Consider the following 20,139-nt stretch of genomic DNA (forward strand, 5'->3'; position numbering starts at 1 on the left):
ACTAGGTGAGTGGTATTTGTAATAGAGCTATGTTACACTTGTTTTGATAAATCTTGCCTTGCTTTGTTTTGACGAAAGTATTTGCTAAGCATGAATGAATAGCCCTGTTTTGATGTATCAAGTATAAGCCTTGTTTTGATGTCATCCTTGAAAAGTCCCTTGTGCTGGAGGACTCTAAACTTTCGCAGTACCAAGTGCAAAAGTCCCTTGTACTGGAGGACTCAAAACTTTCGCAGTACCAAGTGCAAAAGTCCCTCGTGCTGGAGGACTCTAAACTTTCCCAGCACTAAGTATAAAAGGATAAGGTCCTTTCTTGGAAAGACTGTAATGTTAAATCGGGCTACGGGCCTAAGTAACACAAGTTCCAAAATGTTAAATCGGGCTACGGGCCTAAGTAACACAAGTTCCATAATGTTAAATCGGGCTACGGGCCTAAGTAACACAAGTCCCTTGTGCTGGAGGACTCTAAACTTTCGCAGTACCTTTGACTAAACGATTACGGATCGTACAGTCCCTTGTTCTGATAAGCTTGATGTGTTTTGCCGATGTCAGTAAGCCTCCCTTGATACTTGTAATATTCGATTGATGAATACGGTTCATCCCTTGTTTGATAAAGTTTTATGTGTTTTGTTTTGAAAGACTTCGGCTACATTCATGCAAACCTTTATTATTAGTACCATTCACTGAGTATCCAAGCTCACCCTCTCTATATATATGTAGGTGTTGAGCAGGACGTCGGCGATGCCTAGACTGTTTTGAAAGCTTGTTTCGATTCTTAATTATGTCGGCTTTGTTTTTGTATTCACGCCGGCAATGCCATTAATTCATGTCGGCGAATCTTGAAAATCATGCTTCTTGACTTGTATTTTCTGTATTTTCTATATGTCGGCTCGAGAAGCCTTTTGATCAAGATGTAACACATATTTTGCTTGTTGTATTCAGTTGAAAATATGAATGACATTACATTTGATCTATGCAGAGCTCTTATGGACCACTTGTATCTTAGATTATTGCTTCCGCGTTTGTGAGCCCCGTTTATTATACTCTGATTGTGTTAAGTTTTTTTGAAAGTTGGCCTTCGGTAATTACGGATTACTGGCCATCACGGCACCAAACTACTAGGGGCGGTTTGGGGTCGTGACACCGGATCCCATCAGAACTCCACAGTTAAGTGTGCTTGGGCGAGAGTAGTACTAGGATGGGTGACCCCCGGGGAAGTCCTCGAATTGCACCCCTTTTGTCCATTTTTCCACCCCCCCCCCCCCCCGTTTTTTTTTTTCCCCGGACAGCCTGTCCGATTTTTAGCCCATTCAATCGCCTTCGCCTCCTTTTCGACGAATTTCTCCCTTTTAAACCATTTCCAGATTATCCTGTTCCATTCAATTTCATTTTTTTTCCCGTCTACTGCTTAAAACAATGAAGTCACGGTTAATCTTCGAGTGCGATCATTCCAGCACTAATGCACCGAATCCCATCAAAACTCCGCAGTTAAGCGTGCTTGGGCAAGAGTAGTACTAGGATGGGTGACCCCCTGGGAAGTCATCATGTTGCACACCTTTTGTCCCTTTTTCCACCCCCCCCCCCTTTTTTTCTTTTTCCCCGGAAAGCCTGTCCGATTTTTAGCCCATTCAATCGCCTTCGCCTCCTTTTCGACAAATTTCTCCCTTTTAAACCATTTCCAGATTATCCTGTTCCATTCAATTTCATTTTTTTTCCCGTCTACTGCTTAAAACAAAAAAGTCGCAGTGAATCTTCGGGTGCGATCATACCAGCTCTAATGCACCAGATCCCATCAGAACTCCGCAGTTAAACGTGCTTGGGCGAGAGTAGTACTAGGATGGGTGACCCCCTGGGAAGTCCTCGTGTTGCACCCCTTTTTTCACCCCCCCCGTTTTTTTTTTCCCCGGACAGCCTATCTGATTTTTAGCCCATTCAATCGCCTTCGCCTCCTTTTCGACAAATTTCTCCCTTGTAAACCATTTCCAGATTATCCTGTTCCATTCAATTTCATTTTTTTTCCCGTCTACTGCTTAAAACAATAAAGTCGCTGATCATCTTCGGGTGCGATCATACCAGCACTAATGCACCGGATCCCATCAGAATTCCGCAGTTAAGCGTGCTTGGGCGAGAGTAGTACTAGGATGGGTGACCCCCTGGGATGTCCTCGTGTTGCACCCATTTTGCCCCTTTTTCCAACCCCTCTTTTTTTTTTTTTTTTTCCCCGGACAGCCTGTCCGATTTTTAGCCCATTCGATCGCCTTCGCCTCCTTTTCAACAAATTTCTCCCTTTTAAACCATTTCCAGATTATCCTGTTCCATTCAATTTCATTTTTTTCCCCGTCTACTGCTTCAAACAATAAAGTCGCGGTTAATCTTCGGGTGCGATCATACCAGCACAAATGCACCGGATCCCATCAGAACTCCGCAGTTAAGCGTGCTTGGGCGAGAGTAGTATTAGGAAGGGTGACCCACTGCGAAGTCCTCGTGTTGCACCCCTTTTGTCCCTTTTTCCACCCCCCCCTTTTTTTTTTCCACAGACAGCCTGTCCGATTTTTAGCCCATTCGATCGCCTTCGCCTCCTTTTCAACAAATTTTTCCTTTTTAAACCATTTCCAGATTATCCTGTTCCATTCAATTTCATTTTTTTCCCCGTCTACTACTTAAAACAATAAAGTCGCGGTTAATCTTCGGGTGTGATCATACCTACACTAATGCACCAGATCCCATCAGAACTCCGCTGCTAAGCGTGCTTGGGCGAGAGTGGTACTAGGATGGGTGACACCCTGGGAAGTCCTCGTGTTGCACCCCTTTTGTCCCTTTTTCCACCCCCCCGCTTTTTTTTTTTCCCCGGACAGCCTGTACGATTTTTAGCCCATTCAATCGCCTTCGCCTCCTTTTCAACAAATTTCTCCCTTTTAAACCATTTCCAGATTGTCCTGTTCCATTCTATTTCATTTTTTTTCCCGTCTACTGCTTAAAACAATAAAGTCGCGGTTAATCTTCGGGTGCGATCATACCAGCACAAATGCACCGGATCCCATGAGAACTCCGCAGTTAAGCGTGGTTGGGCGAGAGTAGTACTAGGATGGGTGACCCCCTGGGAAGTCCTCATGTTGCACCCCTTTTGTCCCTTTTTCCACCCCCCCCCTTTTTTTTTTCCCCAGACAGCCTGTCTGATTTTTAGCCCATTCGATCGCCTTCGCCTCCTTTTCGACAAATTTCTCCCTTTTAAACCTTTTCCAGATTATCCAGTTCCAATCAATTTCATTTTTTTTCCCGTCTACTGCATAAAACAATAAAGTCGCGGTTAACCTTCGGGTGCGATCATACCTGCACTAATGCACCGGATCCCATCAGAACTCCGCAGTTAAGCGTGCTTGGGCGAGAGTAGTACTAGGATGGGTGACCCCCTGGGATGTCCTCGTGTTGCACCCCTTTTGTCCCTTTTTCCACAACCCCTCTTTTTTTTTTTTTTCACCTGACAGCCTGTCCGATTTTTAGCCCATTCAATCGCCTTCGCCCACTTTTCGACAAATTTCTCCCTTTTAAACAATTTGCAGATTATCCTGTTCCATTCAATTTCATTTTTTTTCCCGTCTGCTGCTTAAAACAATAAAGTCGCGATTAATCTTCGGGTGGGATCATACCAGAACTAATGCACCGGATCCCATCTGAACTCCGCAGTTAAGCGTGCTTGGGCGAGAGTAGTACTAGGATGGGTGACCCCCTGGGAAGTCCTCGTGTTGCACCCTTTTGTCCCTTTTTCCATCCCCCCCCCTTTTTTTTTTCCCCGGACAGCCTGTCCGATTTTTAGCCCATTCAATCGCCTTCGCCTCCTTTTCGACAAATTTCTCCCTTTTAAACCATTTCCAAATTATCCTATTCCATTCAATTTAATTTTTTTCCCGTCTACTGCTTAAAACAATAAGGTCGCGGTTAATCTCCGGGTGCGATCATACAAGCACTAATGCACCGGATCCCATCAGAACACCGCTATTAAGCGTGCTTGGGTGAGAGTAGTACTAGGACGGTTGACCCCCGGGGAAGTCCTCTTGTTGCACCCCTTTTGTCCCATTTTCCACCCCCCCCCCCGTTTTTTTTTTCCCCGGACAGCCTATCCGATTTTTAGCCCATTCAATCGCCTTCGCCTCCTTTTCAACAAATTTCTCCCTTTTAAACCATTTCCAGATTATCCTGTTCCATTCAATTTCATTTTTTTTCTGTCTACTGCTTAATACAATAAAGTCGCGGTTAATCTTCGGGTGCGATCATACCAGCACTAATGCACCGGATCCTATAAGAACTCGTTAGTTAAGCGTGCTTGGGCGAGAGTACTACTAGGATGGGTGACCCCATGGGAAGTCCTCGTGTTGCACCCCTTTTGTCCCTTTTTCCACCACCCCTTTTCTTTTTTTTTTCCCCGGACAGCTTGTCCGATTTTTAACCCATTCAATCGCCTTCGCCTCCTTTTCGACAAATTTCTCCCTTTTAAACCATTTCCAGATTATCCTGTTCCATTCAATTTAATTTTTTTTCCCGTCTACTTCTTAAAACAATAAGGTCGCGGTTAATCTCTGGGTGCGATCATACCAGCACTAATGCACCGGATCCCATCAGAACTCCGTAGTTAAGCGTGCTTGGGCGAGAGTAGTACTAGGATGGGTGACCCCCGGGGAAGTCCTCTTGTTGCACCCCTTTGGTCCCATTTTCCACCCCCCCCGTTTTTTTTTCCCCGGACAGCCTGTCCGATTTTTAGCCCATTCAATCGCCTTCGCCTCATTTTCGACAAATTTCTCCCTTTTAAACCATTTCCAGATTATCCTGTTCCATTCAATTTCATTTTTTTCCCGTCTACCTCTTAAAAGAATAAAGTCGCGGTGAATCTTCGGTTGCGATCATACCAGCTCTAATGCACCGGATCCCATCGGAACTCCGCAGTTAGGCGTGCTTGGGCGAGAGTAGTACTAGGATGGGTGACCCCCTGGGAAGTCCTCGTGTTGCACCCCTTTTGTCCCTTTTTCAACCCCCCCCCCCCGTTTTTTTTTTCCCCGGACAGCCTGTCCGATTTTTAGCACATTCAATCGCCTTCGCCTCCTTTTCGACAAATTTCTCCCTTTTAAACCATTTCCTGATTATCCTGTTCCATTCAATTTCATTTTTTTTCCCGTCTACTGCTTAAAACAATAAAGTCGCGGTTAATCATCGGGTGCGATCATACCTGCACTAATGCACCGGATCCCATCAGAACTCCGCTGTTAAGCGTGCTTGGGTGAGAGTAGTACTAGGATGGGTGACCCCCGGGGAAGTCCTCTTGTTGCACCCCTTTGGTCCCATTTTCCACCCCCCCCCCCCCGTTTTTTTTTTCCCCGGACAGCTTGTCCGATTTTTAGCCCATTCAATCGCCTTCGCCTCCTTTTCGACAAATTTCTCCCTTTTAAACCATTTCCTGATTATCCTGTTCCATTCAATTTCTTTTTTTTTCCCGTCTACTGCTTAAAACAATAAAGTCGCGGTTAATCTTCGGGTGCGATCATACCAGCACTAATGCCCCGGATCCCATCAGAACTCCGTAGTTAAGCGTGCTTGGGCGAGAGTAGTACTAGGATGGGTGACCCTCTGGGAAGTCCTCGTGTTGCACCCATTTTGTCCCTTTTTCCACCCCCCCTTTTCTTTTTTTTTTCCCCGGACAGCTTGTCCGATTCTTAACCCATTCAATCGCCTTCGCCTCCTTTTCGACAAATTTCTCCCTTTTTAACCATTTCCAGATTATCCTGCTCCATTCAATTTAATTTTTTTTCCCGTCTACTTCTTAAAACAATAAGGTCGTGGTTAATCTCCGGGTGCGATCATACCTGCACTAATGCACCGGATCCCATCAGAACTCCGTAGTTAAGCGTGCTTGGGCGAGAGTAGTACTAGCATGGGTGACCCCCGGGGAAGTCCGCTTGTTGCACCCCTTTTGTCCCATTTCCCACCCCCCCCCCCCGTTTTTTTTTTCCCCGGACGGCCTTTCCGATTTTTAGCCCATTCAACCGCCTTCGCCTCATTTTCGACAAATTTCTCAGTTTTAAACCATTTCCAGATTATCCTGTTCCTTTCAATTTCATTTTTTTTCCCGTCTACCGCTTAAAACAATAAAGTCGCGGTGAATCTTCGGTTGCGATCATACCAGCTCTAATGCACCGGATCCCATCAGAACTCCGCAGTTAGGCATGGTTGGACGAGAGTAGTACTAGGATGGGTGACACCCTGGGAAGTCCTCGTGTTGCACCCCTTTTGTTCCTTTTTCCACCCCCCCCCTTTTTTTTTTTCCCCGGACAGCCTGTCCGATTTTTAGCCCATTCAATCGCCTTCGACTCCTTTTCGACAAATTTCTCCCTTTTACACCATTTCCAGATTATCCTGTTCCATTCGATTTAATTTTTTTTCCCGTCTACTGCTTAAAACAATAAAGTCGCGGTTAATCTTCGGGTGCGATCATACCTGCACTAATGCACCGGATCCCATCAGAACTCCGCAGTTAAGCGTGCTTGGGCGAGAGTCGTACTAGGATGGGTGACCCCCTGGGAAGTCCTCGTGTTGCACCCTTTTGTCCCTTTTTCCACCACCCCTCTTTTTCTTTTTTTTTTTCCCCGGACAGCCTGTCCGATTTTTAGCCCATTCCATCGCCTTCGCCCCCTTTTCGACAAATTTCTGCCTCTTAAACCATTTCTAGACTATCCTGTTCCATTCAATTTCGTTTTTTTTCCCGTCTACTGCTTAAAACAATAAAGTCGCGGTTAATCTTCGGGTGCGATCATACCTGCACTAATGCACCGGATCCCATCAGAACTCCGCAGTTAAGCGTGCTTGGGCGAGAGTTGTACTAGGATGGGTGACACCCTGGGAAGTCCTCGTGTTGCACCCCTTTTGTCCCTTTTTCCACCCCCCCCTTTTTTTTTTCCCCAGACAGCCTGTCCGATTTTTAGCCCATTCAATCGCCTTCGCCTCCTTTTCGACAAATTTCTACCTTTTAAACCATTTCCAGATTATCCTGTTCCATTCAATTTAATTTTTTTTCCCGTCTACTGCTTAAAACAATAAGGTCGCGGTTAATCTCCGGGTGCGATCATACCAGCACTAATGCACCGGATCCCATCAGAACTCCGCTGTTAAGCGTGCTTGGGTGAGAGTAGTACTAGGATGGGTGACCCCCGGGGAAGTCCTCTTGTTGCACCCCTTTTGTCCCATTTTCCACCCCCCCCCCCCCGTTTTTTTTTTCCCCAGACAGCCTGTCCGATTTTTAGCCCATTCCATCGCCTTCGCCTCCTTTTCGACAAATTTCTCCCTTTTAAACCATTTCCAGATTATCCTGTTCCATTCAATTTCATTTTTTTTTCCCGTCTACTGCTTAAAACAATAAAGTCGCGGTTAATCTTCGGGTGCGATCATACCAGCACTAATGCACCGGATCCCATCAGAACTCCGTAGTTAAGCGTGCTTGGGCGAGAGTAGTACTAGGATGGGTGACCCCCTGGGAAGTCCTCGTGTTGCACCCCTTTTGTCCCTTTTTCTACCCCCCCTTTTCTTTTTTTTTCCCCGGATAGCTTGTCCGATTTTTAACCCATTCAATCGCCTTCGCCTCCTTTTCGACAAATTTCTCCCTTTTAAACCATTTCCAGATTTTCCTGTTCCATTCAATTTAATTTTTTTTCCCGTCTACTTCTTAAAACAATAAGGTCGTGGTTAATCTCCGGGTGCGATCATACCAGCACTAATGCACCGGATCCCATCAGAACTCCGTAGTTAAGCGTGCTTGGGCGAGAGTAGTACTTGGATGGGTGACACCCGGGGAAGTCCTCTTGTTGCACCCCTTTTGTCCCATTTTCCACCCCCCTCCCGTTTTTTTTTTCTCCCCGGACAGCCTGTCCGATTTTTAGCCCATTCAATCGCCTTCGCCTCATTTTCGACAAATTTCTCCCTTTTCAACCATTTCCAGATTATCATGTTCCTTTCAATTTCATTTTTTTCCCGTCTACCGCTTAAAACAATAAAGTCGCGGTGAATCTTCGGTTGCGATCATACCAGCTCTAATGCACCGGATCCGATCAGAACTCCGCAGTTAGCCGTTCTTGGACGAGAGTAGTACTAGGATGGGTGACCCCCTGGGAAGTCCTCGTGTTGCACCCCTTTTGTCCCTTTTTCCACCCCCTCCTTTTTTTTTTTCACCGGACAGCCTGTCCGATTTTTAGCCCATTCAATAGCCTTCGCCTCCTTTTCGACAAATTTCTCCCTTTTACACCATTTCCAGATTATCCTATTTCATTCAATTTCATTTTTTTTCCCGTCTACTGCTTAAAACAATAAAGTCGCGGTTAATCTTCGGGTGCGATCATACCTGCACTAATGCACCGGATCCCATCAGAAGTCCGCAGTTAAGCGTGCTAGGGCGAGAGTAGTACTAGGATGGGTGACCCCCGGGAAGTCCTCGCGTTGCACCCCTTTTGTCCCTTTTTCCACCACCCCTCTTTTTTTTTTTTTTTCACCGGACAGCGTGTCTGATTTTTAGCCCATTCGATCGCCTTCGCCTACTTTTCGACAAATTTCTCCCTTTGAAACCATTTCTAGATTATCCTGTTCCATTCAATTTCATTTTTTTTCCCGTCTACTGCTTAAAACAATAAAGTCGCGATTAATCTTCGGGTGCGATCATACCAGCACTAATGCACCGGATCCCATCAGAACTCCGCAGTTAAGCCTGCTTGGGCGAGAGTAGTACTAGGATGGGTGACCCCCTGGGAAGTCCTCGTGTTGCACCCCTTTTGTCCCTTTTTCCACCCCCTCCCTTTTCTTTTCTTTTTCCCGGACAGCCTGTCCGATTTTTAGCCCATTCAATCGCCTTCGCCTCCTTTTCGACAAATTTCTCCCTTTTATACCATTTCCAGATTATCCTGTTCCATTCAATTTCATTTTTTTTCCCGTCTACTGCTTAAAACAATAAAGTCGCGGTTAATCTTCGGGTGCGATCTTACCAGCACTAATGCACCGGATCCCATCAGAACTCCGTAGTTAAGCGTGCTTGGGTGGGAGTAGTAGTAGGATGGGTGACCCCCTGGGAAGTCCTCGTGTTGCACCCCTTTTGTCCCATTTTCCACCCCCCCCCGTTTTTTTTTTTTTTTTCCCGGACAGCCTGTCCGATTTTTAGCCCATTCAATCGCCTTCGCCTCCTTTTCGACAAATTTCTCCCTTTTAAACCATTTCCAGATTATCCTGTTCCATTCAATTTAATTTTTTTTCCCGTCTACTGCTTTAAAACAATAAAGTCGCGGTTAATCTTCGGGTGCGATCATACCAGCACTAATGCACCGGATCCCATCAGAACTCCGTAGTCAAGCGTGCTTGGGCGAGAGCAGTACTAGGATGGGTGACCCCCTGGGAAGTCCTCGTGTTGCATCCCTTTTTCAACACCCCCTTTTTTTTTTTTTTTTTCCCCGGACAGCCGGTCCGATTTTTAGCCCATTCAATCACCTTCGCCTCCTTTTCGACAAATTTCTCCCTTTTAAACCATTTCCAGATTATCCTGTTCCATTCAATTTCATTTTTTTTCCCATGTACTGCTTAAAACAATAAAGTCGCGGTTAATCTTCGGGTGCGATCTTACCAGCACTAATGCACCGGATCCCATCAGAACTCCGTAGTTAAGCGTGCTTGGGCGGGAGTAGTACTAGGATGGGTGACCCCCTGGGAAGTCCTCGTGTTGCACCCCTTTTGTCCCTTTTTCCACCCCCCTTTTCTTTTTTTTCCCTCGGACAGGTTGTCCGATTTTTAACCCATTCAATCGCCTTCGCCTCCTTTTCGACAAATTTCTCCCATTTAAACAATTGCCAGAATATCCTGTTCCATTAAATTTAATTTTTTTTCCCGTCTACTGCTTAAAACAATAAGGTCGCGGTTAATCTGCGGGTGCGATCATACCAACACTAATGTACCGGATCCCATCAGAACACCGTAGTTAAGCGTGCATGGTCGAGAGTAGTACTAGGATGGGTGACCCCCCGGGAAGTCCTCTTGTTGCACCCCTTTTGTCCCATTTTCAACCCCCCCCCCACCCCGTTTTTTTTTTTTCACCGGACAGCCTGTCCGATTTTTAGCCCATTCAATCGCCTTCGCCTCATTTTCGACAAATTTCTCAGCTTTAAACCATTTCCAGATTATCCTGTTCCTTTCAATTTCATTTTTTTTCCTGTCTACCGCTTAAAACAATAAAGTCGCGGTGAATCTTCGGTTGCGATCATACCAGCTCTAATGCACCGGATCCGATCAGAACTCCGCAGTTAGGCATACTTGGACGAGAGTAGTACTTGGATGGGTGACCACCTGGGAAGTCCTCGCGTTGCACCCCTTTTGTCCCTTTTTCCACCCCCCCTCTTTTTTTTTTTTTTTCATCGGACAGCCTGTCCGATTTTTACCCCATTCAATCGCCTTCGCCCCATTTTCGACAAATTTCTCCCTTTTAAACCATTTCCAGATTATCCTGTTCCATTCAATTTCAATTTTTTTCCCGTCTACTGCTTTAAACAATAAAGTTGCGGTTAATCTTCGGGTGCCATCATACCAGCACCAATGCATCGGAACCCATCAGAACTCCGCAGTTAAGCATGCTTGGGCGAGAGTAGTACTAGGATGGGTAACCCCCTGGGAAGTCCTCGCGTTGCACCCCTTTTGTCCCTTTTTCCACACCCCCCCCTTTTTTTTTTTTCACCGGACAGCCTGTCTGATTTTTAGCCCATTCAATCGCCTTCGCCCCCTTTTCGACAAATTTCTCCCTTTTAAACCATTTCCAGATTATCCTGTTCCATTCAATTTCATTTTTTTTCCCGTCTACTGCTTAAAACAATAAAGTCGTGGTTAATCTTCGGGTGCGATCATACCAGCACTAATGCGCCGGATCCCATCAGAACTCCGCAGTTAGGCGTGCTTGGGCGAGAGTTGTACTAGGATGGGTGACCCCCGGGGAAGTCCTCGTGTTTCACCCCTTTTGTCCCTTTTTCCACCCCGCCCTTTTTTTTTTTTCCCCGGACAGCCTGTCCGATTTTTAGCCCATTCAATCGCCTTCGCCTTCTTTTCGACAAATTTCTCCCTTTTAAACCATTTCCAGATTATCCTGTTCCATCCAATTTAATTTTTTTTCCCGTCTACGGCTTAAAACAATAAATTCGTGGTTAATCTCCCGGTGCGATCATACCAGCACTAATGCACCGGATCCCATCAGAACTCTGCAGTTAAGCGTGCTTGGGCGAGAGTAGTATTAGGATGGGTGACCCCTTGGGAAGTCCTCGTGCTTCACCCCTTTTGTCCCTTTTTCCACCCCCCCTCTTTTTTTTTCCCTGGACAGCCTGTCCGATTTTTATCCCATTCAATCGCCTTCGCCTCCTTTTCGACAAATTTCTCCCTTTTAAACCATTAACAGATTATCCTGTTCCATTCAATTTCATTTTTTTTCCCGTCTCCTGCTTAAAACAATAAAGTCGCGGTGAATCTTCGGTAGCGATCATACCAGCTCTAATGCACCGGATCCCATCAGAACTCCGCAGTTAGGCGTGCTTGGGCGAGAGTACTACTAGGATAGGTGACCCCCTAGGAAGTCCTCGTGTTGCACCCTTTTGTCCCTTTTTCCACCCCCCCCCTTTTTTTTTTTTTTTCCCCGGACAGCCTGTCCGATTTTTAGCCCATTCAATCGCCTTCACCTCCTTTTCGACAAATTTCTCCCTTTTAACCCATTTCCAGATTGTCATGTTTCATTCAATTTCATTTTTTTTCCCGTCTACTGCTTAAAACAATAAAGTCGCGGTTAATCTTCGGGTGCGATTATACCTGAACTAATGCATCGGATCCCATCAGATCTCCGCAGTTAAGCGTGCTTGGGCGAGAGTAGTACTAGGATGGGTGACCCCTGGGAAGTCCTCGTCTTGCACCCCTATTGTCCCTTTTTCCACCCCCCCTTTTTTTTTTTTCCCCCAGACAGCCTGTCCGATTTTTAGCCCATTCGATTGCCTTCGCCTCCTTTACGACAAATTTCTCCCTTTTAAACCATTTCCAGATTATCCTGTTCCATTCAATTTCTTTTTTTTTCCCGTCTACTGCTTAAAAAAATAAAGTCGGGGTTAATCTTCAGGTGCGATCATACCTGCACTAATGCACCGGATCCCATCAGAACTCTGTTGTTAAGCGTGCTTGGGCGAGAGTAGTACTAGGATGGGTGACCCCCTGGGAAGTCCTCTTGTTGCACCCCTTTTGTCCCTTTTTCCACCCCCCCCCCCTTTTTTTTTTTTTCCCCGGACAGTTTGTCCGATTTTTATCCCATTCAATCGCCTTCGCCTCCTTTTCGACAAATTTCTCCCTTTTAAACCCTTAACAGATTATCCTGTTCCATTCAATTTCATTTTTTTTCCCGTCTACTGCTTAAAACAATAAAGTCGCGGTTAATCTTCGGGTGCGATCATACCAGCACTAATGCACCGGATCGCATCAGAACTCCGCAGTTAAGCATGCTTGGGCGAGAGTAGTACTAGCATAGGTGACCCCCTGGGAAGTCCTCGCGTTGCACCCCTTTTGTCCCTTTTTCCACTCCCCTATTTTTTTTTTTCACCGGACAGCCTGTTCGATTTTTAGCCCATTCAATCGCCTTCGCCCCCTTTTCGACAAATTTCTCCCTTTTAAACCATTTCCAGATTATCCAGTTCCATTCAATTTCATTTTTTTTTCCCGTCTGCTGCTTAAAACAATAAAGTCGTGGTTAATCTTCGGGTGCGATCATACCAGCACTAATGCACCGGATCCCATCCGAATTCCGCAGTTAAGCGTGCTTGGGCGAGAGTTGTACTAGGATGGGTGACCCCCTGGAAAGTCCTCGTGTTGCACCCCTTTTGTCCCTTTTTCCACCCCCCCCTTTTCGACAAATTTCTCCCTTTTAAACCATTTCCAGATTATCCTGTTCCATTCAATTTAATTTTTTTTCCCGTCTACTGCTTAAAACAATAAATTCGCGGTTAATCTTCGGGTGCGATCATACCAGCACTAATGCACCGGATCCCATCCGAACTCCGCTGTTAAGCGTGCTTGGGCGAGAGTAGTACTAGGATGGGTGACCCCCAGGGAAGTCCTCGCGTTGCACCCCTTTTTCCACCCCCCCTCTTTTCTTTTTTTTTTCATCGGACAGCCTGTTCGATTTTTTGCCCATTCAATCGCCTTCGCCCCATTTTCGACAAATTTCTCCCTTTTAAACGATTTCCAGATTATCCTGTTCCATTCAATTTCATTTTTTTTCCCGTCTACTGCTTAAAACAATAAAGTCGCGGTTAATCTTCGGGTGCGATCATACCAGCACTAATGCACCGGATCCCATCAGAACTCCTTAGTTATGCGTGCTTGGGCGAGAGTAGTACTAGGATGGGTTACCCCCTGGGAAGTCCTCGTGTTGCACCCCTTTTGTCCCTTTTTCCACCACCCCTTTTCTTTTTTTTTTCCCCGGACAGCTTGTCCGATTTTTAACCCATTCAATCGCCTTCGCCTCCTTTTCGACAAATTTCTCCCTTTTAAACCATTTCCAGATTATCCTGTTCCATTCAATTTAATTTTTTTTCCCGTCTACTTTTTAAAACAATAAGGTCGTGGTTAATCTCTGGGTGCGATCATACCTGCACTAATGCACCGGATCCCATCAGAACTCCGCAGTTAAGCGTGCTTGGGCGAGAGTAGTACTAGGATGGGTGACCCCCTGGGAAGTCCTCGTGTTGCACCCCTTTTGTCCCTTTTTCCACCCCCCCTTTTTTTTTTCCCCCGGACAGCCTGTCCGATTTTTAGCCTATTCAATCCCCTTCGCCTCCATTTCGACAAATTTCTCCCTTTTAAACCATTTCCAGATTATCCTGTTCCATTCAATTTCATTTTTTTTCCCGTCTACTGCTTAAAACAATAAAGTCGCGGTTAATCTTCGGGTGCGATCCTACCTGCACTAATGCACCGGATCCCATCAGAACTCCGCTGTTAAGCGTGCTTGGGCGAGAGTAGTACTAGGATGGGTGACCCCCTGGAAGTCCTCGTGTTGCACCCCTTTTGTCCCTTTTTCCAACCCCCCCCCCCTTTTTTTTTTCCCCGGACTGCCTGTCCGATTTTTATCCCATTCAATCGCCTTCGCCTCCTTTTCGACAAATTTCTCCCTTTTAAACCATTTTCAGATTATCCTGTTCCATTCAATTTCATTTTTTTTCCCGTCAACTGCTTAAAACAATAAAGTCGCGGTTAATCTTCGGGTGCGATCATACCAGCACTAATGCACCGGATCCCATCAAAACTCCGTAGATAAGCGTGCTTGGGCGAGAGTAGTACTAGGATGGGAGACCCCCTGGGAAGTCATGGTGTTGCACCCCTTTTGTCCCTTTTTCCACCCCCCCTTTTCTTTTTTTTTTCCTCGGACAGCCTGTCCGATTTTTAGCCCATTCAATCGCCTTCACCTCCTTTTCGACAAATTTCTCCCTTTTAAACCATTTCCAGATTATCCTGTTTCATTCAATTTCATTTTTTTTCCCGTCTGCTGCTTAAAACAATAAAGTCACAGTTAATCCTCAGGTGCGATCATACCAGCACTAATGCACCGGATCCCATCAGAACTCCGCAATTAAGCGTGATTGGGCGAGAGTAGTACTTGGATGGGTGACCCCCTGGGAAGTCCTCGTATTGCACCCCTTTTGTCCCTTTTTCCACCCTCCCCCTTTTTTTTTTTTTTTTCCGGACAGCCTATCCGATTTTTAGCCCATTCAATCGCCTTCGCCTCCTTTTCGACAAATTTCTCCCTTTTAAACCATTTCCAGATTATCCTGTTCCATTTAATTTAATTTTTTTTCCCGTCTACTTCTTAAAACAATAAAATCGCGGTTAATCTCCGGGTACGATCATACCAGCACTAATGCACCGGATCCCATCAGAACTCCGCAGTTAAGCGTGCTTGGGCGAGAGTAGTATTAGGATGGGTGACCCCCTAGGAAGTCCTCGTGCTGCACCCCTTTTGTCCCTTTTTCAACCCCCCCCCCCCCCCCGTTTTTTTTTTCCCCGGACAGCCTGTCCGATTTTTATTCCATTCAATCGCCTTCGCCTCCTTTTCGACCAATTTCGCCCATTTAAACCATTTCTAGATTATCCTGTTCCATTAAATTTCATTTTTTTTCCCGTCTACTGCTTAAAACAATAAAGTCGCGGTTAATCTTCGGGTGCGATCATACCAGCACTAATGCACCGGATCCCATCAGAATTCCGCAGTTAAGCGTGCTTCGGCGAGAGTAGTACTAGGATGGGTGACACACTGGGGAGTCCTCGTGTTGCACCCCTTTTGTCCCTTTTTCCACCCCACCTTTTTTTTTTCCCCCGGACAGTCTGTCCGATTTTTAGCCCATTCAATCGCCTTCGCCTCCATTTCGACAAATTTCCCCCTTTTAAACCATTTCCAGATTATCCTGTTCCATTCAATTTCATTTTTTTTCCCGTCTACTTCATAAAACAATAAAGCCGCGGTTAATCTTCGGGTGCGATCATACCTGCACTAATGCACCGGATCCCATCAGAACTTCGCAGTTAAGCGTGCTTGGGCGAGAGTAGTACTAGGATGGGTGACCCCCTGGGGAGTCCTCGTGTTGCACCCCTTTTGTCCCTTTTTCCAACCCCCCCCCCCTTTTTTTTTTTTCCCCGGACAGCCTATCCGATTTTTATCCCATTCAATCGCCTTCGCCTCCTTTTCGACAAATTTCTCCCTTTTAAACCATTTCCAGATTATCCTGTTCCATTCAATTTCATTTTTTTTCCCGTCTACTGCTTAAAACAATAAAGTCGTGGTTAATCCTCAGGTGCGATCATACCAGCACTAATGCACCGGATCCCATCAGAACTCCGTAGATAAGCGTACTTAGGCGAGAGTAGTACTAGGATGAGAGACCCCCTGGGAAGTCCTGGTGTTGCACCCCTTTTGTCCCTTTTTCCACCCCCCTTTTCTTTTTTTTTTCCCCGGACAGCCTGTCCGATTTTTAGCCCATTCAATCGCCTTCGCCTCCTTTTCGACAAATTTCTCCCTTTTAAACCATTTCCAGATTATCCTGTTTCATTCGGTTTCATTTTTTTTCCCCCGTCTACTGCTTAAAACAGTAAAGTCGCAGTTAATCCTCGGGTGTGATCATGCCAGCACGGATGCACCGGATCCTATCAGAACTCCGCAACTAAGCGTGATTGGGCGAGAGTAGTACTGGGATGGGTGTCCCCCTGGGAAGTCCTCGTGTTGCACCCCTTTTGTCCCTTTTTCCACCCTCCACCTTTTCTTTTTTTTTTTTTTCCGGACAGCCCGTCCGATTTTTAGCCCATTCAATCGTCTTCGGCACCTTTTCGACAAATTTCTCCCTTTTAAACCATTTCCAAATTATACTGCTCCATTCAATTTCATTTTTTTTTTCCGTCTACTGCTTAAAACAATAAAGTCGCGATTAATCTCCGGGTGCGATCATACCAGCACTAATGCACCGGATCCCATCAGAACTCCGCAGTTAAGCGTGCTTGGGCGAGAGTAGTACTAGGACGGGTGACCCCCTGGGAAGTCCTCGTGTTGCACCCCTTTTGTCCCTTTTTCCACCCCCCTTTTCTTTTTTTTTTCCCCGGACAGCCTGTCCGATTTTTAGCCCATTCAATCGCCTTCGCCTCTTTTTCGACAAATTTCTCCCTTTTAAACCATTTCCAGATTATCCTGTTTCATTCAGTTTCATTTTTTTTCCCGTCTACTGCTTAAAACAATAAAGTCGCAGTTAATCCTGGGGTGTGATCATGCCAGCACGGATGCACCGGATCCTATCAGAACTCCGCAACTAAGCGTGATTGGGCGAGAGTAGTACTGGGATGGGTGTCCCCCTGGGAAGTCCTCGTGTTGCACCCCTTTTGTCCCTTTTTCCACCCTCCACCTTTTCTTTTTTCTTTTTTTCCGTACAGCCTGTCCGATTTTTAGCCCATTCAATCGTCTTCGGCTCCTTTTCGACAAATTTCTCCCTTTTAAACCATTTCCAAATTATACTGCTCCATTCAATTTCATTTTTTTTCCCGTCTACTGCTTAAAACAATAAAGTCGCGGTTAATCTCCGGGTGCGATCATACCAGCACTAATGCACCGGATCCCATCAGAACTCCGCAGTTAAGCGTGCTGGGGCGAGAGTAGTACTAGGATGGGTGACCCCCTGGGAAGTCCTCGTGTTGCCCGCCTTTTGTCCCTTTTTCCACCCCCCCCCTTTTTTTTTTTTTCCCGGACAGCTTGTCCGATTTTTAGCCCATTCAATCGCCTTCGCCTCCTTTTCGACAAATTTCTCCCTTTTAAACCAATTCCACATTATCCTGTTCCATTCAATTTCATTTTTTTTCCCGTCTACTGCTTAAAACAATAAAGTCGCGGTTAATCTTCGGGTGCGATCATACCTGCACTAATGCATCGGATCCCATCAGAACTCCATAGTTAAGCGTGCTTGGGCGAGAGTAGTACTAGGACGGGTGACCCCCTGGGAAGTCCTCGTGTTGCACCCCTTTTGTCCCTTTTTCCATCGCCCCCTTTTCTTATTTTTTTCATGGACAGCCTGTCCGATTTTTAACCCATTCAATCGCCTTCGCCTCCTTTTCGACAAATTGCTCCCTTTTAAACCATTTCCAGATTATCCTGTTCCATTCAATTTAATTTTTTTTCCCGTCTACTGCTTAAAACAATAAAATTGCGGTTAATCTCCGGGTGCAATCATACCTGCACTAATGCACCGGATCCCATCAGAACTCCGCTGTTAAGCGTGCTTGGGCGAGAGTAGTACTAGGATGGGTGACCCCCTGGGGAGTCCTCGTGTTGCACCCCTTTTGTCCCTTTTTCCAACCCCCCCCTCTTTTTTTTTTCCTCGGACAGCCTATCCGATTTTTATCCCATTCAATCGCATTCGCCTCCTTTTCGACAAATTTCTCCCTTTTAAACCATTTCCAGATTATCCTGTTCCATTCAATTTTATTTTTTTTTCCCGTCTACCGCTTAAAACAATAAAGTCGCGGTTAATCCTCGAGTGCGATCATACCAGCACTAATGCACCGGATCCCATCAGAACTCCGTAGATAAGCGTGCTTGCGCGAGAGTAGTACGAGGATGGGAGACCCCCTGGGAAGTCCTCGTGTTGACCCCTTTTGTCCCTTTTTCCACCCCCCTTTTCTTTTTTTTTTCCCCGGACATCCTGTCCGATTTTTAACCCATTCAATCGCCTTCGCCTCCTTTTCGACAAATTTCTCCCTTTTAAACCATTTCCAGATTATGCTGTTTCATTCAATTTCATTTTTTTTCCCGTCTGCTGCTTAAAACAATAAAGTCGCAGTTAATCCTCGGGTGCGATCGTACCAGCACTGATGCACCAGATCCCATCAGAACTCCGCAATTAAGCGTGATTGGGCGAGAGTAGTACTAGGATGGGTGACCCCCTGGGAAGTCCTCGTGTTGCACCCCATTTGTCCCTTTTTCCACCTCCACCTTTTTTTTTTTCTCCGGACAGCCTGTCCGATTTTTAGCCCATTCAATCGCCTTCGGCTCCTTTTCGACAAATTTCTCCCTTTTAAACCATTTCCAGATTATACTGCTCCATTCAATTTCATTTTTTTTCCCGTCTACTGCTTAAAACAATAAAGTCGCGGTTAATCTCCGGGTGCGATCATACCAGCACTAATGCACCGGATCCCATCAGAACTACGCAGTTAAGCATACTTGCGCGAGAGTAGTACTAGGATGGGGGACCCCCTGGGAAGTCCTCGTGTTGCACCCCTTTTGTCCCTTTTTCCACCCCCACCTTTTTTTTTTTTCCCGGCTAGCCTGTCCGATTTTTAGCCCATTCAATCGCCTTCGCCTCCTTTTCGACAAATTTCTCCCTTTTAAACCAATTCCACATTATCCTGTTCCATTCAATTTCATTTTTTTTCCCGTCTACTGCTTAAAACAATAAAGTCGCGGTTAATCTTCGGGTGCGATCATACTTGCACTAATGCATCGGATTCCATCAGAACTCCTTAGTTAAGCGTGCTTGGGCGAGAGTAGTACTAGGATGGGTGACCCCCTGGGAAGTCCCCGTGTTGCACCCCTTTTGTCCCTTTTTCCACCCCCCCTTTTTTTTTTCCGGAACAGCCTGTCCGATTTTTAACCCATTCAATCGCCTTCGCCTCCTTTTCGACAAATTTCTACCTTTCAAACCATTTCCAGATTATCCTGTTCCATTCAATTTAATTTTTTTTCCCGTCTACTGCTTAAAACAAAAAAATCGCGGTTAATCTCCGGGTGCGATCATACCAGCACTAATGCACCGGATCCCATCAGAACTCCGCAGTTAAGCGTGCTTGGGCGAGAGTAGTATTAGGATGGGTGACCCCCTGGGAAGTCCTCGTGCTGCACCCCTTTTGTCCGTTTTTCAACCCCCTCCTTTTTTTTTTCCCCGGACAGTCTGTCCGATTTTTAGCCCATTCAATCGCCTTCGCCTCAATGTCGACAAATTTCTCCCTTTTAAACCATTTCCAGATTATCCTGTTCCATTCAATTTCATTTTTTTCCAGTCTACTGCTTAAAACAATAAAGTCGCGGTTAATCTTCGGGTGCGATCATACCTGCGCTAATGCACCGGATCCCATCAGAACTCCGCTGTTAAGCGTGCTTGGGCGAGAGTAGTACTAGGATGGGTGACCCCCTGGGGAGTCCTCGTGTTGCACCCCTTTTGTCCCTTTTTCCAACCCCCCCGTTTTTTTTTTCCCCGGACAGCCTGTCTGATTTTTATCCCATTCAATCGCCTTCGCCTCCTTTTCGACAAATTTCGCCCTTTTAAACCATTTTCAGATTATCCTGTTTCATTCAATTTCATTTTTTTTCCCGTCTGCTGCTTAAAACAATAAAGTCGCAGTTAATCCTCGGGTGCGATCATACCAGCACTAATGCACCGGATCCCTTCAAAACTACGCAATTAAGCGTGATTGGGCGAGAGTAGTACTAGGATGGGTGACCCCCTGGGAAGTCCTCGTGTTGCACCCCTTTTGTCCCTTTTTCCAGCCCCCCTTTTCTTTTTTTTTTTCCCCGGACAGCCT

The 20,139-nt window shown here is 45.9% G+C and overlaps 58 non-coding genes and 3 pseudogenes across 58 annotated transcripts; all 61 read left to right on the plus strand.

Annotated features, from left to right (window-relative positions):
- Positions 1-1,120: 1,120 nt before the first annotated feature.
- Positions 1,121-1,235, plus strand: LOC145812407 (5S ribosomal RNA; annotated as a pseudogene).
- Positions 1,236-1,437: 202 nt separating this feature from the next.
- On the plus strand, positions 1,438-1,556 carry LOC145812315 (5S ribosomal RNA). Its single transcript, XR_014355854.1, has one exon. It is a non-coding gene; the product is annotated as a 5S ribosomal RNA (ribosomal RNA).
- Positions 1,557-1,755: 199 nt separating this feature from the next.
- On the plus strand, positions 1,756-1,874 carry LOC145810652 (5S ribosomal RNA). The gene has a single exon (XR_014354212.1). It is a non-coding gene; the product is annotated as a 5S ribosomal RNA (ribosomal RNA).
- A 185-nt stretch (positions 1,875-2,059) lies between these two features.
- Positions 2,060-2,178, plus strand: LOC145811016 (5S ribosomal RNA). The gene has a single exon (XR_014354566.1). It is a non-coding gene; the product is annotated as a 5S ribosomal RNA (ribosomal RNA).
- Positions 2,179-2,377: 199 nt separating this feature from the next.
- On the plus strand, positions 2,378-2,496 carry LOC114275855 (5S ribosomal RNA). The gene has a single exon (XR_003633888.2). It is a non-coding gene; the product is annotated as a 5S ribosomal RNA (ribosomal RNA).
- A 193-nt stretch (positions 2,497-2,689) lies between these two features.
- Positions 2,690-2,808, plus strand: LOC114275967 (5S ribosomal RNA). The gene has a single exon (XR_003633995.2). It is a non-coding gene; the product is annotated as a 5S ribosomal RNA (ribosomal RNA).
- A 195-nt stretch (positions 2,809-3,003) lies between these two features.
- Positions 3,004-3,122, plus strand: LOC114275790 (5S ribosomal RNA). The gene has a single exon (XR_003633825.2). It is a non-coding gene; the product is annotated as a 5S ribosomal RNA (ribosomal RNA).
- A 194-nt stretch (positions 3,123-3,316) lies between these two features.
- Positions 3,317-3,435, plus strand: LOC114276055 (5S ribosomal RNA). The gene has a single exon (XR_003634058.1). It is a non-coding gene; the product is annotated as a 5S ribosomal RNA (ribosomal RNA).
- Positions 3,436-3,633: 198 nt separating this feature from the next.
- On the plus strand, positions 3,634-3,752 carry LOC114275830 (5S ribosomal RNA). The gene has a single exon (XR_003633864.2). It is a non-coding gene; the product is annotated as a 5S ribosomal RNA (ribosomal RNA).
- Positions 3,753-3,945: 193 nt separating this feature from the next.
- LOC114276025 (5S ribosomal RNA) lies at positions 3,946-4,064 on the plus strand (annotated as a pseudogene).
- Positions 4,065-4,260: 196 nt separating this feature from the next.
- LOC114275821 (5S ribosomal RNA) lies at positions 4,261-4,379 on the plus strand. Its single transcript, XR_003633855.2, has one exon. It is a non-coding gene; the product is annotated as a 5S ribosomal RNA (ribosomal RNA).
- Positions 4,380-4,576: 197 nt separating this feature from the next.
- LOC114276008 (5S ribosomal RNA) lies at positions 4,577-4,695 on the plus strand. The gene has a single exon (XR_003634040.2). It is a non-coding gene; the product is annotated as a 5S ribosomal RNA (ribosomal RNA).
- Positions 4,696-4,887: 192 nt separating this feature from the next.
- On the plus strand, positions 4,888-5,006 carry LOC114275784 (5S ribosomal RNA). Its single transcript, XR_003633820.2, has one exon. It is a non-coding gene; the product is annotated as a 5S ribosomal RNA (ribosomal RNA).
- A 198-nt stretch (positions 5,007-5,204) lies between these two features.
- On the plus strand, positions 5,205-5,323 carry LOC114275884 (5S ribosomal RNA). Its single transcript, XR_003633916.2, has one exon. It is a non-coding gene; the product is annotated as a 5S ribosomal RNA (ribosomal RNA).
- Positions 5,324-5,522: 199 nt separating this feature from the next.
- On the plus strand, positions 5,523-5,641 carry LOC114275908 (5S ribosomal RNA). Its single transcript, XR_003633939.2, has one exon. It is a non-coding gene; the product is annotated as a 5S ribosomal RNA (ribosomal RNA).
- Positions 5,642-5,838: 197 nt separating this feature from the next.
- LOC114275871 (5S ribosomal RNA) lies at positions 5,839-5,957 on the plus strand. The gene has a single exon (XR_003633903.2). It is a non-coding gene; the product is annotated as a 5S ribosomal RNA (ribosomal RNA).
- A 198-nt stretch (positions 5,958-6,155) lies between these two features.
- LOC114276015 (5S ribosomal RNA) lies at positions 6,156-6,274 on the plus strand (annotated as a pseudogene).
- Positions 6,275-6,469: 195 nt separating this feature from the next.
- LOC114275952 (5S ribosomal RNA) lies at positions 6,470-6,588 on the plus strand. The gene has a single exon (XR_003633981.2). It is a non-coding gene; the product is annotated as a 5S ribosomal RNA (ribosomal RNA).
- A 200-nt stretch (positions 6,589-6,788) lies between these two features.
- On the plus strand, positions 6,789-6,907 carry LOC114275818 (5S ribosomal RNA). Its single transcript, XR_003633852.2, has one exon. It is a non-coding gene; the product is annotated as a 5S ribosomal RNA (ribosomal RNA).
- Positions 6,908-7,100: 193 nt separating this feature from the next.
- On the plus strand, positions 7,101-7,219 carry LOC145811209 (5S ribosomal RNA). Its single transcript, XR_014354755.1, has one exon. It is a non-coding gene; the product is annotated as a 5S ribosomal RNA (ribosomal RNA).
- Positions 7,220-7,419: 200 nt separating this feature from the next.
- LOC145808931 (5S ribosomal RNA) lies at positions 7,420-7,538 on the plus strand. The gene has a single exon (XR_014352419.1). It is a non-coding gene; the product is annotated as a 5S ribosomal RNA (ribosomal RNA).
- A 196-nt stretch (positions 7,539-7,734) lies between these two features.
- LOC145811798 (5S ribosomal RNA) lies at positions 7,735-7,853 on the plus strand. The gene has a single exon (XR_014355331.1). It is a non-coding gene; the product is annotated as a 5S ribosomal RNA (ribosomal RNA).
- Positions 7,854-8,050: 197 nt separating this feature from the next.
- LOC145812280 (5S ribosomal RNA) lies at positions 8,051-8,169 on the plus strand. Its single transcript, XR_014355815.1, has one exon. It is a non-coding gene; the product is annotated as a 5S ribosomal RNA (ribosomal RNA).
- A 194-nt stretch (positions 8,170-8,363) lies between these two features.
- Positions 8,364-8,481, plus strand: LOC145811645 (5S ribosomal RNA). Its single transcript, XR_014355182.1, has one exon. It is a non-coding gene; the product is annotated as a 5S ribosomal RNA (ribosomal RNA).
- A 199-nt stretch (positions 8,482-8,680) lies between these two features.
- On the plus strand, positions 8,681-8,799 carry LOC145810021 (5S ribosomal RNA). Its single transcript, XR_014353588.1, has one exon. It is a non-coding gene; the product is annotated as a 5S ribosomal RNA (ribosomal RNA).
- A 198-nt stretch (positions 8,800-8,997) lies between these two features.
- On the plus strand, positions 8,998-9,116 carry LOC145811008 (5S ribosomal RNA). The gene has a single exon (XR_014354558.1). It is a non-coding gene; the product is annotated as a 5S ribosomal RNA (ribosomal RNA).
- Positions 9,117-9,317: 201 nt separating this feature from the next.
- On the plus strand, positions 9,318-9,436 carry LOC145810243 (5S ribosomal RNA). Its single transcript, XR_014353818.1, has one exon. It is a non-coding gene; the product is annotated as a 5S ribosomal RNA (ribosomal RNA).
- Positions 9,437-9,626: 190 nt separating this feature from the next.
- On the plus strand, positions 9,627-9,745 carry LOC145809697 (5S ribosomal RNA). The gene has a single exon (XR_014353259.1). It is a non-coding gene; the product is annotated as a 5S ribosomal RNA (ribosomal RNA).
- Positions 9,746-9,940: 195 nt separating this feature from the next.
- LOC145812273 (5S ribosomal RNA) lies at positions 9,941-10,059 on the plus strand. Its single transcript, XR_014355808.1, has one exon. It is a non-coding gene; the product is annotated as a 5S ribosomal RNA (ribosomal RNA).
- A 203-nt stretch (positions 10,060-10,262) lies between these two features.
- Positions 10,263-10,381, plus strand: LOC145812272 (5S ribosomal RNA). The gene has a single exon (XR_014355806.1). It is a non-coding gene; the product is annotated as a 5S ribosomal RNA (ribosomal RNA).
- Positions 10,382-10,580: 199 nt separating this feature from the next.
- On the plus strand, positions 10,581-10,699 carry LOC145812119 (5S ribosomal RNA). Its single transcript, XR_014355643.1, has one exon. It is a non-coding gene; the product is annotated as a 5S ribosomal RNA (ribosomal RNA).
- Positions 10,700-10,896: 197 nt separating this feature from the next.
- LOC145811889 (5S ribosomal RNA) lies at positions 10,897-11,015 on the plus strand. Its single transcript, XR_014355421.1, has one exon. It is a non-coding gene; the product is annotated as a 5S ribosomal RNA (ribosomal RNA).
- Positions 11,016-11,210: 195 nt separating this feature from the next.
- On the plus strand, positions 11,211-11,329 carry LOC145812008 (5S ribosomal RNA). The gene has a single exon (XR_014355536.1). It is a non-coding gene; the product is annotated as a 5S ribosomal RNA (ribosomal RNA).
- Positions 11,330-11,522: 193 nt separating this feature from the next.
- On the plus strand, positions 11,523-11,641 carry LOC145812255 (5S ribosomal RNA). Its single transcript, XR_014355784.1, has one exon. It is a non-coding gene; the product is annotated as a 5S ribosomal RNA (ribosomal RNA).
- Positions 11,642-11,839: 198 nt separating this feature from the next.
- On the plus strand, positions 11,840-11,957 carry LOC145812039 (5S ribosomal RNA). Its single transcript, XR_014355566.1, has one exon. It is a non-coding gene; the product is annotated as a 5S ribosomal RNA (ribosomal RNA).
- Positions 11,958-12,152: 195 nt separating this feature from the next.
- Positions 12,153-12,271, plus strand: LOC145811782 (5S ribosomal RNA). Its single transcript, XR_014355315.1, has one exon. It is a non-coding gene; the product is annotated as a 5S ribosomal RNA (ribosomal RNA).
- Positions 12,272-12,470: 199 nt separating this feature from the next.
- Positions 12,471-12,589, plus strand: LOC145811818 (5S ribosomal RNA). The gene has a single exon (XR_014355349.1). It is a non-coding gene; the product is annotated as a 5S ribosomal RNA (ribosomal RNA).
- A 195-nt stretch (positions 12,590-12,784) lies between these two features.
- On the plus strand, positions 12,785-12,903 carry LOC145810912 (5S ribosomal RNA). The gene has a single exon (XR_014354464.1). It is a non-coding gene; the product is annotated as a 5S ribosomal RNA (ribosomal RNA).
- Positions 12,904-13,037: 134 nt separating this feature from the next.
- Positions 13,038-13,156, plus strand: LOC145810592 (5S ribosomal RNA). The gene has a single exon (XR_014354154.1). It is a non-coding gene; the product is annotated as a 5S ribosomal RNA (ribosomal RNA).
- Positions 13,157-13,346: 190 nt separating this feature from the next.
- LOC145811336 (5S ribosomal RNA) lies at positions 13,347-13,465 on the plus strand. The gene has a single exon (XR_014354880.1). It is a non-coding gene; the product is annotated as a 5S ribosomal RNA (ribosomal RNA).
- Positions 13,466-13,662: 197 nt separating this feature from the next.
- Positions 13,663-13,781, plus strand: LOC145809081 (5S ribosomal RNA). Its single transcript, XR_014352575.1, has one exon. It is a non-coding gene; the product is annotated as a 5S ribosomal RNA (ribosomal RNA).
- A 193-nt stretch (positions 13,782-13,974) lies between these two features.
- LOC145811528 (5S ribosomal RNA) lies at positions 13,975-14,092 on the plus strand. The gene has a single exon (XR_014355069.1). It is a non-coding gene; the product is annotated as a 5S ribosomal RNA (ribosomal RNA).
- Positions 14,093-14,289: 197 nt separating this feature from the next.
- Positions 14,290-14,408, plus strand: LOC114275797 (5S ribosomal RNA). The gene has a single exon (XR_003633832.2). It is a non-coding gene; the product is annotated as a 5S ribosomal RNA (ribosomal RNA).
- Positions 14,409-14,605: 197 nt separating this feature from the next.
- Positions 14,606-14,724, plus strand: LOC114276063 (5S ribosomal RNA). The gene has a single exon (XR_003634065.2). It is a non-coding gene; the product is annotated as a 5S ribosomal RNA (ribosomal RNA).
- Positions 14,725-14,922: 198 nt separating this feature from the next.
- Positions 14,923-15,041, plus strand: LOC145811524 (5S ribosomal RNA). The gene has a single exon (XR_014355064.1). It is a non-coding gene; the product is annotated as a 5S ribosomal RNA (ribosomal RNA).
- A 202-nt stretch (positions 15,042-15,243) lies between these two features.
- LOC145812191 (5S ribosomal RNA) lies at positions 15,244-15,362 on the plus strand. The gene has a single exon (XR_014355717.1). It is a non-coding gene; the product is annotated as a 5S ribosomal RNA (ribosomal RNA).
- A 193-nt stretch (positions 15,363-15,555) lies between these two features.
- LOC114275857 (5S ribosomal RNA) lies at positions 15,556-15,674 on the plus strand. The gene has a single exon (XR_003633890.2). It is a non-coding gene; the product is annotated as a 5S ribosomal RNA (ribosomal RNA).
- Positions 15,675-15,873: 199 nt separating this feature from the next.
- Positions 15,874-15,992, plus strand: LOC114275827 (5S ribosomal RNA). The gene has a single exon (XR_003633861.2). It is a non-coding gene; the product is annotated as a 5S ribosomal RNA (ribosomal RNA).
- Positions 15,993-16,190: 198 nt separating this feature from the next.
- Positions 16,191-16,309, plus strand: LOC114275793 (5S ribosomal RNA). The gene has a single exon (XR_003633828.2). It is a non-coding gene; the product is annotated as a 5S ribosomal RNA (ribosomal RNA).
- A 202-nt stretch (positions 16,310-16,511) lies between these two features.
- LOC114275941 (5S ribosomal RNA) lies at positions 16,512-16,630 on the plus strand. Its single transcript, XR_003633970.2, has one exon. It is a non-coding gene; the product is annotated as a 5S ribosomal RNA (ribosomal RNA).
- Positions 16,631-16,826: 196 nt separating this feature from the next.
- LOC114275940 (5S ribosomal RNA) lies at positions 16,827-16,945 on the plus strand. Its single transcript, XR_003633969.1, has one exon. It is a non-coding gene; the product is annotated as a 5S ribosomal RNA (ribosomal RNA).
- Positions 16,946-17,146: 201 nt separating this feature from the next.
- On the plus strand, positions 17,147-17,265 carry LOC114276030 (5S ribosomal RNA). Its single transcript, XR_003634045.2, has one exon. It is a non-coding gene; the product is annotated as a 5S ribosomal RNA (ribosomal RNA).
- A 196-nt stretch (positions 17,266-17,461) lies between these two features.
- LOC114275862 (5S ribosomal RNA) lies at positions 17,462-17,580 on the plus strand. Its single transcript, XR_003633895.2, has one exon. It is a non-coding gene; the product is annotated as a 5S ribosomal RNA (ribosomal RNA).
- Positions 17,581-17,777: 197 nt separating this feature from the next.
- LOC114275910 (5S ribosomal RNA) lies at positions 17,778-17,896 on the plus strand. Its single transcript, XR_003633941.2, has one exon. It is a non-coding gene; the product is annotated as a 5S ribosomal RNA (ribosomal RNA).
- A 197-nt stretch (positions 17,897-18,093) lies between these two features.
- LOC114276003 (5S ribosomal RNA) lies at positions 18,094-18,212 on the plus strand. The gene has a single exon (XR_003634034.1). It is a non-coding gene; the product is annotated as a 5S ribosomal RNA (ribosomal RNA).
- A 195-nt stretch (positions 18,213-18,407) lies between these two features.
- LOC114275840 (5S ribosomal RNA) lies at positions 18,408-18,526 on the plus strand. The gene has a single exon (XR_003633874.2). It is a non-coding gene; the product is annotated as a 5S ribosomal RNA (ribosomal RNA).
- A 194-nt stretch (positions 18,527-18,720) lies between these two features.
- On the plus strand, positions 18,721-18,839 carry LOC114275957 (5S ribosomal RNA). Its single transcript, XR_003633985.1, has one exon. It is a non-coding gene; the product is annotated as a 5S ribosomal RNA (ribosomal RNA).
- A 194-nt stretch (positions 18,840-19,033) lies between these two features.
- On the plus strand, positions 19,034-19,152 carry LOC114275863 (5S ribosomal RNA). The gene has a single exon (XR_003633896.2). It is a non-coding gene; the product is annotated as a 5S ribosomal RNA (ribosomal RNA).
- A 191-nt stretch (positions 19,153-19,343) lies between these two features.
- Positions 19,344-19,462, plus strand: LOC114276054 (5S ribosomal RNA). The gene has a single exon (XR_003634057.1). It is a non-coding gene; the product is annotated as a 5S ribosomal RNA (ribosomal RNA).
- A 192-nt stretch (positions 19,463-19,654) lies between these two features.
- Positions 19,655-19,773, plus strand: LOC114275794 (5S ribosomal RNA). Its single transcript, XR_003633829.2, has one exon. It is a non-coding gene; the product is annotated as a 5S ribosomal RNA (ribosomal RNA).
- A 194-nt stretch (positions 19,774-19,967) lies between these two features.
- LOC114275993 (5S ribosomal RNA) lies at positions 19,968-20,086 on the plus strand. Its single transcript, XR_003634022.1, has one exon. It is a non-coding gene; the product is annotated as a 5S ribosomal RNA (ribosomal RNA).
- Positions 20,087-20,139: the final 53 nt, after the last annotated feature.

Source organism: Camellia sinensis, chromosome 14 (assembly GCF_055761805.1).
Source record: "Camellia sinensis isolate YWXY chromosome 14, ASM5576180v1, whole genome shotgun sequence".
Lineage (NCBI taxonomy): Eukaryota > Viridiplantae > Streptophyta > Magnoliopsida > Ericales > Theaceae > Camellia > Camellia sinensis.